This window comes from Pinus tabuliformis, chromosome 5_1 (assembly GCF_031772625.1).
Source record: "Pinus tabuliformis cultivar Carrire ecotype Pingquan chromosome 5_1, CPIR1, whole genome shotgun sequence".
NCBI classification, from domain to species: Eukaryota; Viridiplantae; Streptophyta; class Pinopsida; order Pinales; family Pinaceae; genus Pinus; species Pinus tabuliformis.
In genome coordinates, this window is record NC_142305.1 from 423708417 (window position 1) to 423729947 (window position 21531).

General features: G+C 36.6%; 1 pseudogene; it reads right to left on the minus strand.

Annotated features, from left to right (window-relative positions):
* Window positions 1-2401: 2401 nt before the first annotated feature.
* Window positions 2402-21531, minus strand: part of LOC149165303 (uncharacterized) — a 40596-nt pseudogene continuing 21466 nt past the window's right edge.

The window sequence follows — 21531 nt, forward strand, 5'->3', positions numbered from 1 at the left end:
AAATTTACATCATTTATAATAGTTTAAGATTTAAATTTTTCTAACTTAAATTTAATTTATTAAAAAAATTTAATAATTTAATATTATTTAAATTATTAATTTAAATATTATTTTTTAAGGGAGTAGTTTTTAAGTGTGATTTTTTGAAAAGTCGTTTTATTTATTTTGTGATTTAATTTGTCTAGAATTATATAGAGATTTACTGAAATCACAAGTTTGATGGATGAATTGTTCATAATCGAAGTACCTCACGGTGTTGAGTCCAAGTGCCCTAGGGCATTGAATGAATCACACACAGATCCATTGAAGTCACAAGTTTGATGGGTGAACTCTTCATAATCAAGTGCTACATGGTGTTGAATCCAAGTGCCCTAGGGTATTGAATCCATATATGCAGAAAAAAAACAGTTTAAACAACACAAATCAAGATTTGACCATAATTTTTTTGGTCAAATTCTCCACACAAATTGCCAAAAACTCCAAAAAGTCACACTCAAAGACTACTCCTTTTTAAAGTATAAGTTAAAGATTGGATCGTAAATTTTAATTTAATAATATTTTATATTTAGGAATTTTTTAAATTTAAAATTGTTAAATTATTAGTATATATATATATATATATATATATATAAACATTATTATTAAGTAATGGTATAGATTCATCTTAATTATAGATTTATCATGTATTGAGATGTATCTGGTGTAATTTTGTTCTCAATTTAAAACAATTTTCACTTCTTAAGAAATCATTTTATATAAATGACATATATGGAGTTAAGATGGTTATACACACATACTTCTATTGAACTTACTTCTTTTGAACATTGGAAAGTTAATCTTTTCTAAATTCAAATCTTTATCTTATGTTCACATTGAAAGATATTGGACTATTCTTGTCCTCTACATCAAAAGATTAAATTTAAAATATTAACCACTTTTTATATCTAAATCCATATTTACTTTTTTCACATTTACCTAATGCAATTATAAAATTACTATGCAAATTATCAAATAACAAATTATCATATAATAAATTATATCAACCACATTTGTTAATATTGTTGTGTTAGTGTTAACTCTATGTTTAAATTAGAAAGAATATGGTTAAGATCCATCTTAACTCCAAATCATTACATGGAGGTGTAAGCCTTTCCTTATTTCTCAATTTAAAAAAAAAAAAAATCATTTTAAGGGATTTGATCATTATAGATCCAAAATTAAAATGGAATTATGTTTCTTCTTTAAAAAATTAAAATGGATTTATGTTTATATTTCTTTTTTACATCAGAGACATTATATAACCCAAACCCAATATGAGGGAGATGTGTAATTCATTCCATGTTGAATCTTGAGTTATAAGTGTCACTTTTAAAATAAAAATAAAATATTCACAATGGTGACGACTATAACAAAAAAATAGTATATTTTCAAAATAAAAACAATGTCGGCCATAAAAAAAATGAATATACATATTTGGTCATTTTTAATTAAAAACATCATAAAACATAAATAATACCACCCTCATTATGTTCTTTCCATTAGTTGTTGATATTACAACTTGAATAAGATGTGGTAAAGTATTTCACTCTTAATCCAACCATAAAATGAATATACATATTTGGTTAGTTTTAATTAAAAACATCATAAAACATCAATAATATCATTATGTTCTTTCCATTAGTTGTTGATATTACAACTTGAATAAGATGTGGTAAAGTATTTCACTCTTAATCCAACCATAAATAAAATAACAATTGCACCACATGTTGCAAAGGAAACACCCTAAGGTAGTAGCATAGGAAAAAATAGCATAGAAGAAAGAAGTAAAAAATTTAAGCAATTTTGTGGTAGTAGAATAGGAAAAAATAGCATAGAAGAAAGAAGTAGAAAATTTAAGCAATTTTGTTTCTTTACTAGCGTTTGTCGCAAAAATGAAAATTGTAGGTAATAGAATTTTCAATTGGTAATAGAATTTGATCATGAGTAAACAAGTAGAAGGAATCAAAGACCAAGATTTTTTAATTCCAAAAATATAAAACTAATTAGGAGTAGCATTAAATATCCTCGAATTATTAACAACTACAGAATAATATTTGTTCCCAAATATTACATCTCTTATCAAATTGAAATTCAACACACAAAAGAGGGACTTTACCGATCTCAGTGAAATATTCATGGCCAACAAAGTTACAGATTCGATCCCTACAAAAAATCAACAAACTGAGTCTTTCTTTGAAAACAAATGTTCTGTTAGGACAAATTGCTGCATGAATTCTCTGACCTCAAAGAAAGGTACAAGTTACTATCTTTGAAAAGCTAACAAAAATAATGCAGATGACTGAAAAGAAGGGGTTAAATTATAGCATCTCCATGGAAGACTGATTGACAATTGTTAACAACTTCAAATGGTGACATCTCTTGCAGTGTATACATTTTCCTGTAAAGTTGGGGGAGCCTTGAATGTTACTATATCAGTCACATCTGTCTTTCTAAAATAATAGGAGAGATTTTCCACGATGATGCGATCTTCGAAATTGAAGGTTGGATACATGGAGAGGGAAGGAATGTATCTGGGTTCTGCCACAAATGACCTGAAAATTAGGGATATGGAAATGGACGCTACAAGGGTCTTTGCATCATCTGAGCCCACCCAGGAAGCCAACTCAATCTCTCACTGCCACTCTTCTGCTCAATAGTCTTCGACTGTTTCTATGTTTCCTTTTCCAGTAGGGCATTATATTCCCCTCCTCCATCCCCTTGATCGTCGTTGCTCAAACTATAAGAATTTATGAAGTTATCCCTTCTTTCGGGCTTGGCAACGACCAAACCTTGAAAGAATTCACTACAAGGAAGCCATTTCAAGCCCTGAAAAAAGGGTATCATGGTGGATGACTTAAGCCTGAACATGGAAGCTCCCCCATCAAAGAAAACCCCATAGACCCAGTCAAGGTAGGCGACGTTGTTGGGGTTTTGATGAACGAATTCGAAAATATTGGAGGAGGACTCTGAGAGAACAACAAGTTTGGAACAAGTATTTTCCCCAACGATGCACACCCATCTCTAGTATTTTGCATGCCCTTCTCTAGTATTCTACTTCTTCCATAATGAACAATACTCAAGCTTGCACTCCCTCAATGCGAACACGACCTTCTTCGCCCATAAATCTTGAATCACTTTGAAACCAAATAATATATTACTCCAAGATTTAATTAAAAAAATGAGTGTATCTCTTCATATATATAGGTGAGAAATTTTTTGTTCCATCTATTAAAAGGCACATGCCCTTACCCAGTGCTAGTTTTGGAGAATAATGATGAAAATCAACACGAAGAAGCATCTGCTCATCTAAAAATTCATGATTTGGTTTCAAATTATAGCTATCTAGATTAGCGGAACAACTAATTGTACATATAGTGGCTCTCAATATCTTTGCTATGAATAAATTGTAAAGACATTCGTACAAGGTTGTGCACTAAAGATAATATAAATACCAATGTCAATACACATAGAGTATGAGGAACGGAAATGAGTTAGAAACCATGACAAATGACCTCATTCCCAATTATCACACATTACTCATGAATCATTCAGTAGTTGAGAAGGCTTCTCATATGAATGTGGCACAGTCTTGGCCTAGACATTTGCACAAGGTTGTGCACTAAAGATAATATAAAGGCCAACGTCAATATACATAGAGTATGACAAGAAAAAATGAGTTAGAAACCATGACAAATGGCCTCATTCCCAATTATCACACATTACTCATGAATCATTCAACAGTTGAGAAGGATTCTCATATGAGGGTGTCAGGGTCTTGGCCTTCTTCGCCAAGAAACCCTGACAGGGTCTATTCTTCTCATATGAGGACAATGATAACAATATATTTCTAGTGCCCTGTGAGAGTTTGCAAGCTTCAGCAACAGAAGCAGTGAATAATACAGGGAAAAAGAGAAATGACCCATGCTCGATAGGTTATCAATAACTGTTTCTTCCAACTACTTTCACCTTCCATGATCAAATGGATTAACATCCTTTAATAGTCTAACATATAATCCAAAGGTACAGAGTGATGACAAGTGGGAAGCAGGAAAGTTCTTCTCAAAGAGTAACACCTTACAACGTAAATATTTTGTTCATGTTAAGTAACAAAATTTTATATCAAACTAAAAAAAAAAAGTAAAAAATCTTATATTTTCACTTTCTAGTGTGAGGAAGGTGTATAATTCCTATATTGTTTATAAATATTTTAGTATAGTATTTTAATAAATTATTTGAATATACATGTTAATATATTTCAATATCATCTTCATCAACTTCATGCATATGTATATAAAGAGAGAAAAACTTAAAAAAAAAATGAAAGAGAAAAAAAAACACATTTTAATGGGATAATGTAATACCCCTCGGTGAAGAGTAAATATTTTATTGCTTCTACCAAAAATAACTTGGCAGACTATGGGCTAATAAAAAGCCAAATGTAATGTAATTAAATTACCAATATTAGTTATGGTCAGCCAAGGAATCATGGGAAGGTAGAAATGCTAAATGAGGATTTACCTATCACGCAATTAATGGACAATTACTCCTCTCCGTGCCAAGAGGGTATGAGAGGAACCTGAGGCAATCTAGAAAGAGGAGAAAAAGAGGAGAGGAGAACTCATTACCTCAGATAGGATGTTGTGTATGTAACACAAGACGCTGCCATAGAGAATTTATTGAGCTAGTTGTAGACAGTGGAACTTATATACATACCTATTAGTCTGTGAAAGTTTTGAGTAAGAAATTCTTGGGTTGGTTAGGGCTAATGGAATTTCTGTGCAAATCTATGTGTTCTTTTTCCAAGAAAGATTTCTATGAAGGGAAATTGGCTCAGGGGGAGCTATGGTGGGATATTGTGCTCATTGGTTGGGAGGAGAATTATCCCTTTCTAGGTGATTTCCTATGGCAATCTACTAATTTGGAGCAGATAAGTGATTCTGTATGATTCTGGTGGATATTTCTTCTAAGATATGTCTTTCTATAAAGAAAATTTGTGAAATGGTTTTGTAAATTATTTATGTGATATGTTTATGTAAATTGTGTTTGTGAACATTTGGTTATGTAAATTGCTCCATAAACTGATTTTGTGAGGGTAAAGAATTGACTGAATAATGTAAAGGATATAATTGAGTGACCTGAGTGAAAAAAATTTCTAACATAAGAGTTAGTATCTCTGTCCAAAATAAAATTGATTTAGTACACTAGGTATTAGAGACTATATTAATTCCATGGCCTAGCCAGATGATGACAAAATCCAGGGAATAGTTCTAAGTCTCGATAACAAATGAAGGAAAGAATTCAGCTTGTTGTAAGCATGTTTCATACAGTTAAAACAAAAATATTAGATTACATAGGTACTGCAACTGATAATCTAGCAGAGGAAGAATTTACGAGTGTGGGAAACATATATTGAAAACATAGTTGAGCACATAAAGCATAGTGTAATCATCATTTAAGTCATAACTTTAATTTCTGACACACATAATCATACTAGGGGTCACTTTTAAACAATAAAGAAAATATTTGTGTTCAGATGCTCTTGTACAATAGAGAAACAAAAAAAAGTGTTATAAAAACTGATATTGGTTCATTCTGGGCCAAGGTCGTCAGGAGACAACTAGCCATAATAGTTCTCGTAGTTCAAAAGAAACAATAGAAGGGAGAAAAGTCCATATTATTGGACTGTCTAAAATCTCAACTAATCTAAGATATTGTTCTACATTAATAATAACATATTCATCATATTGAAATGAGCAAACAAAGCCTAGAATTGAACCCCAAAATTAGACAAGAATTACAAAAAAAAAACAAGAAGTTATTCTAAGCAAGACAGACTTGAATTAATTTAAGAAATGAGAAATAATATGAAAAAGGACCTTCAAACTAGGAGATAATAATTAACAGTCGACTACAGAATTGTAACAATTACTTAACTGCATTGTGAGTATCATAATAGTCCAATTCAATAGAGTTTTTGTTCCGTGAAACAAAACATTTAGTATAACAGTAGAGTAACATTGTATACTAGTTGGTGGGGGGGTGGGGTGGGGTGGGGTCAAAATTTGTTCCTAGGTCGAGAGGTTCTAACTAGGGTATATTATATACAATATATATACATGCACTATATGTTCAACAATTAGGCTAATCCTGTTGTATAATTGTATACATGCAGGCCATAGGTCAAGCATAAAAAAATCTACACCCGAATGAAAAGAAAACCAAATAATCGTCTACCATTAAGCTATGATTTGGACGTTAGCAAAGGTCTTGTAACATATATCTACAAATTATAATTTGGATTCGAAGGGGTTGTAAAATTTAGGGCAAGTAACATATATATATATATATATATATATATATATATATATATATAGCATACAATTTCTTGAAAAACCCTAAGATTTCCAAATTAAAAAAAATTCCAAGTAGGAGTTTCCCCAAAGAGGCCCTCGCGGAACTATATAATCCAAATCCTCAAGCAACAACCTTTTCTCTTGGCATGGAACAATGCGTCATCTCTTCCTCCTAGAACTGCGCAGTTCACAACCTAAGTTCTCAAGCCAAACCCACGAGTCCCAGAACTATGCAATCTTTCTCTCCATCGAACCCAACATTGTGCATTGCACAATATTAGTCCTCAAGCCTCAGTCTTGAGCTCCTGAATTTTACAACTACACAATCACTTTGCCTCCTATCCTTATAGTACTATGCATTTCGTAATTTCAGTGCTCAAGCCTGGGCCTTGGCCTACAAAACTGCGCAATTCAGCCCTCCAACCTGGCCCCAACTATGAATTGTACAATCTATAAGTTCAAGCCCAGTTATATAGCTCTTGAGTTGTGAAATTGTGCAATCAAAAAGTCTTCTCTACCTTCCAGAACTACACAATTGGCTAAAATAGTGCAAACCCCTTCAGCCCGACTCACTGAGTCCCAAAACTATGCAATCTTCCTGCCCAGTCCATCCTAAAATGCTCATTGCACAGTCTTAAGCCTCAAGATTCACCCTTGACTTCCTGAGCTGAACAATTGTGTAGTCATTGAGTCTCTTCCTTAGCCTGCAACCCAGTTCCGGCTCAGTGAGTGGATCAACACACATCATTTGAGAGTATGGGTTTATCAGGCTGATGTCATCTTGTCACGAGTGGATTGCAGATGCAAGTACTCTGTCATGCTATGGAAAGATGATGAAAAAGGATATGGAGAAGGAGGACATGCTAGAAGACACATATGGAGCCGAAGAGATAAGATGATCATCAGGCGAGAAGATGAAGGAACACTAGATTACAAGAGAATATCAAAGATCAAGACCACATGAAGACTCCATCTGATTCACAACCATTTGGAGGGTAGATATGAAGAACAAATCATTTCTATCATGAGGATGAAGCATTGCACATCTTGTGTTGAAGACAAAGGAGCAACAAATAATGGCTTGACATTTCCATGTCATCATTCAGTCCATGTCAGCAGCATCATGTCCTGTTATGTCATGAGTCATCATATGCCACATCATTATGGTGGATTTTGTAATTATCTATTCAAAATGTGTTGTAAAGTGGAAGTCCGAAGGACGTGTACAAAAAATGAAGGGTGATGTAAAATTGAAAAGTCATATGAAGTCAAACAGTCATGCGAGTAGTCAAAGAGTTGCAAGGGAGGTGAAACATCACTCCATTAATTATCTATACACCCTTATTATATGAGAAAAGGAATTTTCACCTTGGCTCCTCTCGCAATACATTAGAGAGACAAGCTAGTTCTTTTGGGGAGTAAGGAGTGGCTCCAACACTCCACTATTGGGGCTAGTGGTGTTCATTGTATACATGTGTTGAGAATGCAACAAGATGATGGAGCTTAGTGGAAAGAAGTCGCCTTCACTAAGTGGGCCCGCAGGCTATTTTTGGCGCAAAGTCTATTTTTAGACTATGTCTATTTTTAGACATATGGATCATGGTCTATGAGTTGCAGGATGCTATTTGTGGATGATTGGTCATGTTGGTAAAAATATATGGACTTCTATTTTTATACATATAGGCGGGTTTCTATTTTTAGACTACCAGGCTAAAAATAGAACAGTCGAATATTATTGTCTCATAATAATATTTGGACTATAAACATTATCTTATCCTCTTGGAGCACTTCAGTTTGAGCTACAAATGTGGCACATGCAGCTGTCAGAAGGAAATACACTTTCTTTGTGGGTCAGTTGAGCTATTGCATGTAGGACATCAGTTAGAACTCATGTGGTTGAGTTTGGTGGAGTTGATTGTGGAGTTGATAGAGTTGTGTTCAGTTTGACTTGGTTAAACTAGTTGTATTTAGTCTAACTGTAGAATACACTAGTGATGAGTTGTGTGAATTAATTATTAATTAATTCACTAATTATTAACTCATAAAGCAACTAAAGAATACATCAGTTAACTCAGTGCATGTACAGTTCAGTGGAGATAGGTGTTAGAGGTTGAGATTGCTATCAGTTGTGACTATAGTTGTGCATGAGATCTTGCACAATCAATGGGATTGAGTTATGCCAATGAGGACTGCGCAGTGTGGGCCAATACCAAGGCAATTGTAGCTTGTTCTCAGGTGATTTTTCACTTTGGATGGTGCAGTGGAGGCAGGCAAAGCAACGGAGGAGATTTGAACATGTGACTTGTTCGGATCTGAGCTAGTTTTGTGTGTAACAGGTGGAGATAGCACTGAGTACTTGTGAGGAGTATTGTACTATGTATTGTTACATGTTCTCAATCATTATAATATACAGATAGTGTGGGGTTTTCAGCTGTATGCTTTCCCCGGGTTAAATATTGTGTTAATGTGTGCATGCGATTGATGTTTCATTGTTTTTAATGCTGCTAAATTGATGATCAACGTAGAGGAGGTTATGTATTATGCATGTATTCCGCAATAGTGTATAATTGGGATAATATATGTGAATAAGTGTTTATTATTAAAAATTTCTACATGTATCCGAGCTATTGATCATCAGATCTATTATTCAGAAAGTGTTTACATTTTATCTCTTCAGGCAGAGTCTGTAATCGGGCCAGGTAGCCTCTGGATTCATCCTTCCTTTGGAAGGTGATATATCTGGTAAAAGCCCATACAGTCAATCTCTGTACGAGAAATACTTTGTTCTCATGAATTATAGATCAGAGGCGGTTGAGTTTGGAGCTGGTGGAATTCGAATTTGCAGCAGTGTTTTCTTGGTATCAACGTGGCAATATCTTTCAACGAATTGCGATTGGAGTATGCTCTTGAGGGCAGCTCAAACTATATTGCATGGAAGAACAGGATGGAGGCAATGTTAGATGATAATGGGCTGAAGGAGTTCATAGAGGCTGATGTCCCAAAGCCTACTGATATTGCGCAAGTTGATGCTTGGCAAAAGAAGACAACAAAGTGTCGAAGGATTCTATTGGAGGGCGTGAAGGATCACATTGTGTCCAGCCTGCATGGAAAGGCTTCTCCATACTTGATGTGGAAAGTGTTGACAGATCTATTCCAAAGCAAGAGCGATCAGAGGAAGCTGGCGCTCAAAGATAAACTCAGAAACATCAAACGCGAGAAGGGAGACAGTATGCCCAAGTATCTCACAAAGTTCACTCAGTGCAGGGATGAGCTGGGAAGTGTGGGGGTGACTGTCGATGATGAGGACTTGGTGAGCTTGGCTCTCCTTGGTCTTCCAAAGAGTTGGCATTCCTATCAGGACTCTGTCAATGGTCGGGAGAAATTTCCAGGATGGGAGAGACTTTGGTCAAATCTTGTGCAGGAGGAGATCAGGCGGAATACCAGGGACGGATCTTCATCAAAGGGAACTGATGAAGAAAATTGTGCTTTGGCTACCAAAGGAAAGAAGGGGAAGAAGAAGAAGGCTTCTCAGTCTGGTGTGAAAGGCAAGAAGTAGGACATGTCCAAGGTGAAGTGCTTTCACTGTCACCAGCACGGACACTATGCCACTAATTGTCCGCAGAAGAAGAAGAACAAGCAAGTTGCTGGATCTGCAGCAGGAGAGGCTCTAGCCTTGCAGTTTGAGCTTGATTTTTCATTGATCACATGCTTGGTTTCAAGTGTGATGGGATCAGTGTGGTTCTTGGACAGTGGTGCGTCTTTTCACATGACAGGAGATCGAGGTTTGTTTTCTGATCTGGAGGAGAAAGATCTTGGAGTGCACATTGAGATGGGCGATGATGGTAGATACAGTGCGACCGGTATCAGTACCATTTCCTTTGAGAGGGAGTCTGGTAAACCCTTTGTATTGAAGGAAGTGATGCATGTTCTAGGATTGAAGGAGAATCTTATCTCTATGGCGATGTTAGAAGACAAGGGATATGATGTTGTTTTCAGTGAGGGAAAGGCTTTCCTGCGCAACAAGACAATAGGAGAAACCCGGAAGATAGGGGTTCGAGTGAGGAACCTTTATCAGTTGCATGTAGATGGCTGCACAACAATGGCATGCAAGGAAGAAGGATTGGTGAGCCGGGATGATGGCGAGTTGTGGCACAGGAGATTGGGTCACCTTCACCATGGAGCCTTGAAGATACTGCAGCAGATCACTACAGGGCTTCCTAAAGGCACTCTTGCGCAGTCAGATCAGTGCAAGGGGTGTACTTTGGGAAAGTTTGTGAAAGCCACCTTTCATGAGAAGGATAGTCGCGCCACGACGATCCTTGAGAGAATTCACATAGACGTGTGTGGACCTTTCTCAATAGCTTCGACAGCAAAACATAGGTATTATGTGATCTTTGTTGATGATTTCTCTCGTAAGTGTTGGATCTTCTTCATGCAGAAGAAGAGCGAGACATACTCAAAGTTCCATGAGTTCAAAGCACTGGTCGAGAAGGAGTCGGGGAAGAAGGTGAAGGCTCTTAGGAGCGACAATGGTGGTGAATACATCTCTGGCGAGTTCAAGGATTTCTGCAGTGCAGAAGGGATTCGAAGAGAGCTCATAGCTCCCCATAACCCACAACAGAACAGGGTTGCTGAGCGGAAGAACAAAACGATCGTGGGTGCTGCATGGGCGATGTTGCATGATCAGGGCCTACCCCTTCACTTGTGGATGGAAGCATGCAATACAACAGTATATGTGCAGAACCATTGTCCTCACAGGATACTTGGCATGAGTACACCCGAGGAGGCTTATTCTGGTAAGAATCCTAATCTTTCTCATTTGAGGATTTTTGGTGCTAGCGTTTACATGCATGTGATGAAGGATGCCAGGAATAAGTTGGAGCCGACCGCAAAGGTTGGGATATTTGTGGGGTACACTGATACGCCCCACAATTATCATGTGTATTTTCCAGACAGTGGCAACACTGTTGTGCGACGGGATATAAAATTTTAGGAGGAGAAAGCCATGAAGTGTTCCCTTGAGAGGGAGCCACACTTGCATGCAGATGAGGAGCTATTAGTTCCTAAAGATGAGCTTCAGGACATGGATCAGCCACAGGACGAAGTTCATGGAGTGGAAGAGACCACTCATGCAGCGCCAACCATCAGAGGGCGAAAGTGCTTGATAGAAGCTGAGCGACTAGCTCAAGATGCAGAGAAAGTTGTAGGACCACCTACAGCCCAACGCAGGCAGAGACAGTCACCTGATCGGTACACTGGATACATGGCTCTTGTGAGCAAATGTGTTGTGACTAGGCCATCCTCTTTCGAGGAAGCTGTGGAGGATCCCGCATGGGTAGACGCCATGGTGGAAGAGTATGATTCAATTGTCAGAAACAGTGCATGGGAGATTGTCCCAAGATCGGAAGGGAAATTAGTGGTGGGTTCGAGATGGATCTACAAAGTTAAGTAGGCAGCTGATGGGAGTGTGGAGAAGTACAAGGCAAGATTTTTTTCCCGAGGCTTTTCACAGATAGAGGGGATCGATTATGAGGATACCTTTGCACCTGTCGTAAGGTATTTTTCCATACGGATGATTCTTGCTCTCTCAGCGCAAATGGGGTGGCACATTCATCAGATGGATGTGAAGACTGTGTTCCTCAATGGAGTCATTAAGGAGGAGGTGTACATAGAGCAGCCCGAAGGTTTCGAGATCTTCAGTAGCGAGTCGCATGTGTGCAGGCTCAAGATGTATGGGTTGAAACAAGCACCACGTGCTTGGTACACACGGATAGATAGCTATTTCACTGGACTTGGATTCTCCAAGAGTGAGGCGGATCCTAACCTATACCAGATTGTGGTGGAGGGTAAGTTGCTTATCATTGTACTTTATGTAGATGATTTGATTCTAATAGGTGATGAGCTGTTGATACTTTCATGCAAGGATGATCTTGCTAAGGAGTTTGAGATGAAGGACTTGGGCCTCCTTCATTATTTCCTGGGATTGGAAATCTAGCAGCGCAGTGATGGACTATTTGTTTCTCAGGGTAAGTATGCTCGGGAGATATTGGAGAAGTTCAACATGCATGGCTGCAAGCCTGTTGATACTCCTCTTCTTGGAGGTTGGAGGAAGGAGGATGCCACTTCAGCAGAAGAAGTGGATGCCACTGTTTATCGACAGTTGGTGGGGTCGCTTATGTATCTGGTCAATACACGACCCGATATATGCTATGTTGTTAACTAGTTTTCACAAGCTATGGTTAAGCCAACCAAGCTCTTCTAGAAGGCAGGCAAGCATGTATTGCGTTATTTGAGAGGCACATCGGGATATGGATTGTGGTACAAACAGGAGGATGAGGTGAAGCTATGTGGCTTCACGGATGCAGATTGGGCAGGGAGCCCAACGGACAGAAAGAGCACATCAGGAGGGGTCTTCAGTATCGGGTTAACAACAATTTCTTGGTACAACAGGAAGCATAGATCCGTGGCACTCAGTTCAGCAGAGGCCGAGTATATGGCAGCAAGTTTGGCTGCATGCGAGGCTATATGGATGAGGAAGATTTTGGTCGGGTTGTTCAGTTCTTACTTGGAGCCTACTGTGATTTACTGTGATAACCAGAGTTGCATTAAACTCTCAGCTAATCCTGTATTTCATGATAGATCTAAGCACATTGACATCAGGTACCATCATATCAGAGATTGTGTGCAGCGGAGAATCATGTTACTTTCATACATTCCAACGGAGGATCAGGATGCTGATATCTTGACGAAGGCGCTCACCAGGAGCAAATTCGAATACCACCAAGGCAGGATAGGGGTTGCTGATAATCCATATCTTGTTGAGAGGGAGTGTTGAGAATGCAGCAAGATGTTGGAGTTTAGTGGAAAGAAGTCACCTTCACTAAGTGGGCCCGCAGGCTATTTTTGGCGCAAAGTCTATTTTTAGACATATGGATCATGGTCTATGAGTTGCAGGATGCTATTTGTGGATGATTGGTCATGTTGGTAAAAATAGATGGACTTCTATTTTTAGACATATAGGCAAGTTTCTATTTTTAGACTGCCAGGCTAAAAATTGAACAGTCGAATATTATTGTCTCATAATAATATTTGGACTATAAACATTATCTTATCCTCTTGGAGCACTTTAGTTTGAGCTACAGATGTGGCACATGCAGCTGTCAGAAGGAAATAAACTTTCTTTGTGGGTCAGTTGAGCTATTGCATGCAGGACATCAGTTAGAACTCATGTGGTTGAGTTTGGTGGAGTTGATGGAGTTGTGTTCAGTTTGACTTGGTTAAACTAGTTTTATTTAGTCTAACTGTAGAATACACTAGTGATGAGTTATGTGAATTAATTATTAATTAATTCACTAGTTATTAACTCATAAAGCAACTAAATAATACATCAGTTAACTCAGTGCATGTACAGTTCAGTGGAGACAGGTGTTAGAGGTTGAGATTGCTATTAGTTGTGACTATAGTTGTGCATAGATCTTTCACAATCAATGGGATTGAGTTATGCCAATGAGGACTGCGCAGTGTGGGCCAATGCCAAGGAAATTGTAGCTTGTGCTCACGTGATTTTTCACTTTGGATAGTGCAGTGGAGGCAGGCAAAGTAGCAGAGGAGATTTGAACCTGTGACTTGTTCGGATCTGAGCTAGTTTTGTGTGTAACAGGTGGAGATAGTACTGAGTACTTGTGAGGAGTATTGTACTATGTATTGTTACATGTTCTCAATCATTATAATATACAGATAGTGTGGGGTTTTCCGCTGTATGCTTTCCCCGGGTTACATACTGTGTTAATGTGTGCATGCGATTGATGTTTCATTGTTTTTAATGCTGCTAAATTGATGATCAACGTAGAGGAGGTTATGTATTATGCATGTATTCCGCAATAGTGTATAATCGGGATAATCTCTGTGAATAAGTGTTTATTATTCAAAATTTCTACAACATGTGTCTTGCGAATTTTACTTAATATCAGAAGTATCATTGCCAACATGTTCTTCCTGCATGGATTATGAATATTTATAAGACTATTATGTGGATGTTTGTAATTCATGTTTGCTTTCATCTGTGCTAAAGTAGTTGAACTATTTCATTTATTTTTTTACTTATCATATTGAGGATGTGTTGTAATGGTTTCTATAACGGTCGCATCCTTGTGGACTATTCCGCTAGATGTTAGACAAATATTTCTTTTATATAATGGTTGCAATGGTTATCACACCTTATGGAATATTCCGTTGGATGCTAGATGGATCCTTTCTATTCATGTGTTTCTCTGCTAGGGTTGTACTATTACCTCTCTCTTGGAGGCTCACTTTCTCCTTCCCTCTATAGTAGAAGAACCTTGACACACCTACAACCGAACATTCACCAGGCACACTTACTTTCTTTTTGAAGGCACACACACGTTCCTCTCTCTTGCTGACAGTTAGAGCCAAGGAAAATCTATAAGAATACATGGAAACTAGATGGATATTCCAGATGAGGCTCCTATCTCAAATGGTGTGAGGCCTTATTGGGACTTCACAATGGGGAGACCCCTTGGTTGACGGATTTCTAGCATCGTCAATAGCAATGTATGTGGCCCATCTATCATTAACATTTTCATCTATAAATTGAATTCTTGAACGTATTTAACTAATGCATATTTTGTATTTTGGTTGTAGGCGATGTTTTTGATGTCACTGTTGTCACAGGAAATGAAGAGAACATGGCCTACTATTTGATGCGATGCACACAGGTGAAAAATAGGTTGGTGAGACCATATAAATATGGGAAATTCACATACCAAATTAGTGACATGGTTGTGATGGGCCATTTTCTTGAAAAGTTTAAAAACAAACTGATCACATCATTTATTGATATTTTATGCATGAATATATATCTTGTCAATACAGTCATCTAGTCATAGCATCTCAGACCAATCTCATAGAAAAAAATGTGAACCAAGGAGATTGAAGATGATAGAATCAAACCATGAACATATTCGAGAGACTTGCATTCCTATGAGCCATTGGAAAAATGAGTAGATGAGGCAAATGAAAAGCCTTGAAGCTGGATCTATAATAGTCAAGTGTATTCTAATCTAGTATAAGAGATCTCAAATGTATGATTTTTGTAATTTATAAAAGTGACAGTTGAATACTTTTGTAATTTTGAATAGAGAAATGTTTTCCTCTAATCTAGGATGGATTCATTATGGTGTACATATATGTTATATAAGATTTAGTTTCCTTGAGGTGCCGAAGTTTCTAAAGTACACCAAATTCCAAGGAGGTTTTATTTTTAGGGATAAGATCCTTATGTGAACCCCATAGATCTAAAATTTAATTAAAATTTAGAATCAATAGGGATTTAGATTTAGATTTAATTACAAATTTTCATCTTAATTTTTTAAATGTTATGTGTATAGTATTCATGTTGAGCATGCAAGAAATTTCATAGATATATATACATGTCAACTAAAATTGTTATTTTGTAAAATTTTACTTCTTGAATTTTCTTAATTGAAGGTCTTCAGATAAAAAAAATTGATTGAAATACTTGGATGGACAAGTAAATTTAGGAAAGTGCATAAAATTATAGAAACATATCATTAATTTTTTAAATTAGCATACATTGTCTGAACTAAAAGACACTTTCTACAAATTAATATTAAATTGATGTACATTATATATTTTAGTTCATTTTAAGTATTAAATTGACTTGCATCATATTAAGATTGGACTTATTTCCTCGGTTTATGAAACTAGAATTCAAAATTGTTATTTTGTAAAATTTTACTTCTTGAATGTTCTTAATTGGATGTATTAAGTTAAGGAATTGATTGAAACATTTGATAGCCAACTAAATTTAGGAAAGTTCATAAAATTATATAAAATTATCTAAAAACTTATCATTAATTGTTTTTTGGTATATTAAATTCCAATACGCATAACTTATATTATGTGTTATGACTAAGTTGTTGTAGATGGCCTCAAAAGAAATACAATTTAGTAAAACAAGTTATTAGTTGAACATTACTAGTTGAAGACATCTTTTAAATTGAATTTAAAATATATTTCAATCCTATTTGTGTACTTTAATTGAACCATGGACATATATTTTAGTGCATTTTAAGTATCAAAATGACTTGCTTCATAGTCTAATATTGTACTTATTTTCTTAGTTTATTTCCTGAGAAGTCAAAATTGTTATCTTGTTAGCTATGTATGATAATAAACTATCCAAATGAAAATGTATACAAATTACATTATACAAATGAACATCCACAAACTGAAATAATAAGCATCCATAAACTGGAATAATGTTCACGTATCCATAAACTGTCCATGTATGAAAATATACAAAGTCTGTACATCACATGTGAATGTGCTCTATGAAATGGGCCTGAAAATATACAAACTATCCATGATCCACTCTCAAAAGCATCACTTCTAGAACTCTTATGTATGTTCCACTACGAAGAGTGAGCATCCATAATCCGATACTAAAATATAACACATTCAATTAAAATTAATGAAAACATTATTTGTACAAAATAAGCAATCTAGAAATAAATTATTTTGAATTGTGCATTTAAATAGTCCCCTACCTATGACTTGGTCGAGTGAAAATGAAAGTCAGGTGGGGTGGGGGTATGATCAATATAGGTTTGGTGCTTCCATTCTTGTGGCTTAATGCCTCCATGCCCAACATCCCACTCATGTGTCCACATAACTGCAACAACCCTGGTAAAAGTTCCATGTACTAAAAGTTAATAAAAGAAAAATAATAACCGCAGTAATGGGACACTTATTCCAAGCTGAATGTTGGGCAAGTCATCCTAGTGTGGGTCTTCATTTGGTTTATTATGGTTAAGGAAATTGGCAAAGGCGATGGAAAAGGATTTGGAAAGGAAAAATGACATTAATTAGCATTTTATTTATGAAAATAATGGAAATTAGGAGAAAATGAAGGTGAAAGGTCACAGGTTGCATGTGAGGAGGAAAATGAAGGAAAATAATGGAAAATGAAGAAAATAGAGGCCTCATTAATAAAAAGGCTTATGATGATCAGTTGGTATCTTTTGTTAGTTCAATTTTGGAGCTCTCTATCTATTCTCTCTCTCGCACTCTAAGACACTTAAAGTTTTCTTGGAGCATTTCAACATTGGATCAACAAAAGCAAATAAGGCAATAGGAAGCAAAGATTAAGAAAGAAAGAGAAGGATCTAGTAGCTACAATAGAATTATTTGTAGGTATCGATTTGCATGTGTGATTTCCTTGTTAGATTTAGCATGCATGGTTATGCATGTGTGTTCTTAGTTTCTTGTTGTCATGGGCAGGGGTTTTTCTAGGTGTGACAATGTTTTTCAACCTAGCCTTTCCATTTTTAGATAGCCATGGTGTGGTGGGTTCTTTTGTATGTGGTTGAGCTAGATTGTCGGATAGACTCGAAGTTGAGTGAGGTGGTCCTAGGATTATTCACAAGACTAGGAATCCCAAGATGGGATACAAGGTAAATTTTGAATGTGAACACCTCAATTGAGCCTAGGAATCCCTCGACCAGTGAATGTAGGGATACACGGTAAAGATAAATGGTGAGTACCCTTGATTGGGCCTAGGAATCTCGGTATGGGATACACATTAAATCCCAGAGGGTGGAGACCTCATAGGCCTAGAAATCCTTTGACCGGTGAATGGCGGGATACACGGTAAGGCCAAGAAGTTGGGACAGACAAATCCCTCACGGTGTAGGTGGATAGATCTTGTCACATCCATGTTTTTTTTTGGCCTAGTGATCTGGTGACAATTGTGGTAAAGCTTGGTACTGTATGTTTATTGTTTATGGCCTAGTGATCCATTGGGGATTGTGGTAAAGCTTGTTCCTATTGTTGAGGGTGAGGTGGTGTAGCCTCGGGAAGCCCTGGTTGATTTTGGTTATAAGTCCCACATTCATTCTTGGAATATGGCAGGAGGTGATTAGTTGAAAAAATATTTGGTTCAACCAATCTATGGTCGGGTAGTATGTGGCAGTCCCGAACCTGGTTGGCCTAATCATTCGTTAATAAGAATTATTTCTCCTTGGTATTTTACGAGAAAATGTACTGGTTCATATGAGGCATTTATGGATGATGTATCCTTGTTACTTGTGTTGGTTATATGTTGGCTATGAGCATGTTTTATGACAGAGATGATTTATGGCTCTCATCATGTTTTGATTTGTAAATAAATGTAAAATGAATAGATGACATAATAGATGATAATGCAACTAATGTGATAAGGCATCAATGCATCTCAGTAATTCTCAAATAAGTATGATACCCCTATGCTCAGATCTATTGTTATGACCTATAGCATGCATATTTGTGACAAGTTTGACAAAATTCCTGTCATGGCTAGTAGGGTACTAGCCAAGTATTTTTTCAAGTATTTTCATTTGTATAATTGTTTCGATGTTACTTTTCATTCCTATAAGTTTCATGGAATTCTAGGTAGTGGCCTAAGTCTTGGCCTTGAAAAAGTTGCATATAATTCGGAGTCGCAGGCTCAGAACTAGCTGAAAAGTACCCTAGTCACTTGCATGCCCATGCTTTGAGAGTGACTGGATGGTCCTAGTCGCATGCATGCCCATGTCATGGGAGTGACTGAGGATCTAGGGCAGTGAAGTGTCAAGTTGTCACAAGGATTGATGACCTAGAAGGGTTGGTTGGTTCTTGTAGGTTCTATGGTATGTGTAGAAGGTCAGATTGGTTGTGTTGTGTTCGTTCCACTTCCTTAACTGTACATGGAGAGTTGAATCATATTGTAGTAGCCTCTCGTCACATGTTTACCCCATTGGACTGGTTAACTTGGGTAAATGTGGGAGGAGAGTGTTACAATAACTACAGCATTGACACTCGTCTGCATCTGGGCATGTGTACACAATGAGAAACAAAAATTATAATGAGTTTATGAATTAATTAACATGCATACATGTAACTCAAAAAATAAAATGTTGAAATCGTAAGAATAAAAAAATTCACCTCAACTGATAGTCCATGAGTGTTATGAGGTGGAGGTGGAGGTGGAGGAGACTGAGCCATGGAAACATGCACTAGAGGAGGTTAATCTAGCTGGCAAATTTCTCCCTCAAATGACCTTAGAAGCTCATGTTTGTAGTTGGGTTGTGCATGAATGTTATCATGAAATTATTAATATAAATGCAATCTGATAGAAACTTATTAGTATCAATAATGTAAAATTTGATGATAAGAGTCAAAAGTTTCGGATATATGTACCTGGTCTGTGTCACATGGGCCGTTCATCCTCCAAGTGTCGCAGATGGTATCATGACGATACATGCATATGAAAAAAGTTGGTCATGCCCTAGACTCTCAAGACATGAGTCATCATGTAATGCAACTAGTGGGCCATGAGGCAACGAAGGTGGTGAGCTCATCTCTCCATGCAATGCATCATGTGTAATGGCCAATGTCCTCTACATGTTATCTACAATAGTATGCCTAGTCTCAACACCAAGATATGATGACTGCTCTAGCTATGTCAGCAAGACGATGCTCCAAGATGATCATGGAAACAATATCGGAGGTGGTGCTACATGTGCAGAGTCTCTACAGGCCCCGACACATTCATAACTACATCCAAAACTAGATCCATAAAACTTAGATCCAGTGCTTGTGTAATCCGACCTCATATGTAGAACAAAATATGCATATATATGCTTTACAAAATAAATGGGGACCTGGTCATGGTGGGGGAACTGGCCCCAAGCTCCAATGAATTGATCATAAACCAAAGGGGTTCATCAACATTCATAAAATATTTTAGTAGAATTAGACTAATATGTCTAGCATGAAATTCCGGAGGGATGTCAAACAAGTCCCCACGAATATCAAGGTTCTTGGTGGCGTCTTTCACTGCGTTCCAAGTATGTGGCCCTCTAACCTCCAACCTCCTAACCTTATGTATGGAATATAGGAGATGGATTTGTGGGCCCACCCTCTGGTATGTCTCGATCAACCTGTTGATGTTATCCAACATCAGATACCAACTATGTCTAATAGGTGAACTAGCAGAGATTTTATCTAGCTCTCATGTGATCTATGTATGTTGGGCCCTAACATCCTCAATTTTGATACTGGCTATAGTGTCGTTCCACGAAGGGATCGACATTGCATTTTGATCCTCATCTTCACCTTGTTGAGGGTATAAAAATCATAATATACACACACACACACACACACACACACACACTAGAAGCATAATAACATATACATTAAATTCAAGCACATCAATTGAAGACGACTTAAAAATTAAAGACAATTTTAAGATATAAACACATAAAGTTTAAAGAGGAGTAAAAATGCAAAATGCATACCTGAAATAGGTGAAGAAGGTCCAATATTTGTAGCAATATCATCAATAGAGACATAACCACTTCCTCTGACACTCTGACTTATGTTGGAGGGAGGATATATGAGTGGAACATACACTCTATTATGGCTACATGATCTAGCCCAACCATGTATAATAGATCCCCCAACACTGTAATAGGTTGCGGTTGGGGGGTGTATGGGAGATGGCTCTACAAATTACATATAATACATATAAACTCATAAAAAAAATGTTGCCATAGAAAGAATGTTGACAAGAAAACCATTTATAAACTCAAGTAGAATAATCTAGGCTAAATTCCTAAACTAAGTAGAGTGTTTGTTTTGATAAATTGTTGAGTTCCATGTGAACAAAATAAAAAAATGTGATTGAAAATCTAGCTTACACTTTTTCCCATTTATAAATAATGCATTTATTCATAGAGCATAAATATGTAAATATATGTAAAAAAAATTCATAAACCTATTTGCAAAACTAAGAAAACTTCATGCTAACCAAATATTCCATAAGACAAGTTCTTATAATGTTTGATTTTGACACATGAAATGTACTAGGTGCAAGCACATGAAGACAATGTTTCTAGTAAGACACACTACATAAGGAAACAATATGGTACAAATTAGAAAAGAGTCAAAATGCTTATATATTCACTTTAAACACACTTTTCATCATGGATTTAATGTATGTATCAATGATGCATTGTTGAAACTTATATATATATATATATATATATATATATATATATATAGATATATATATATAGAT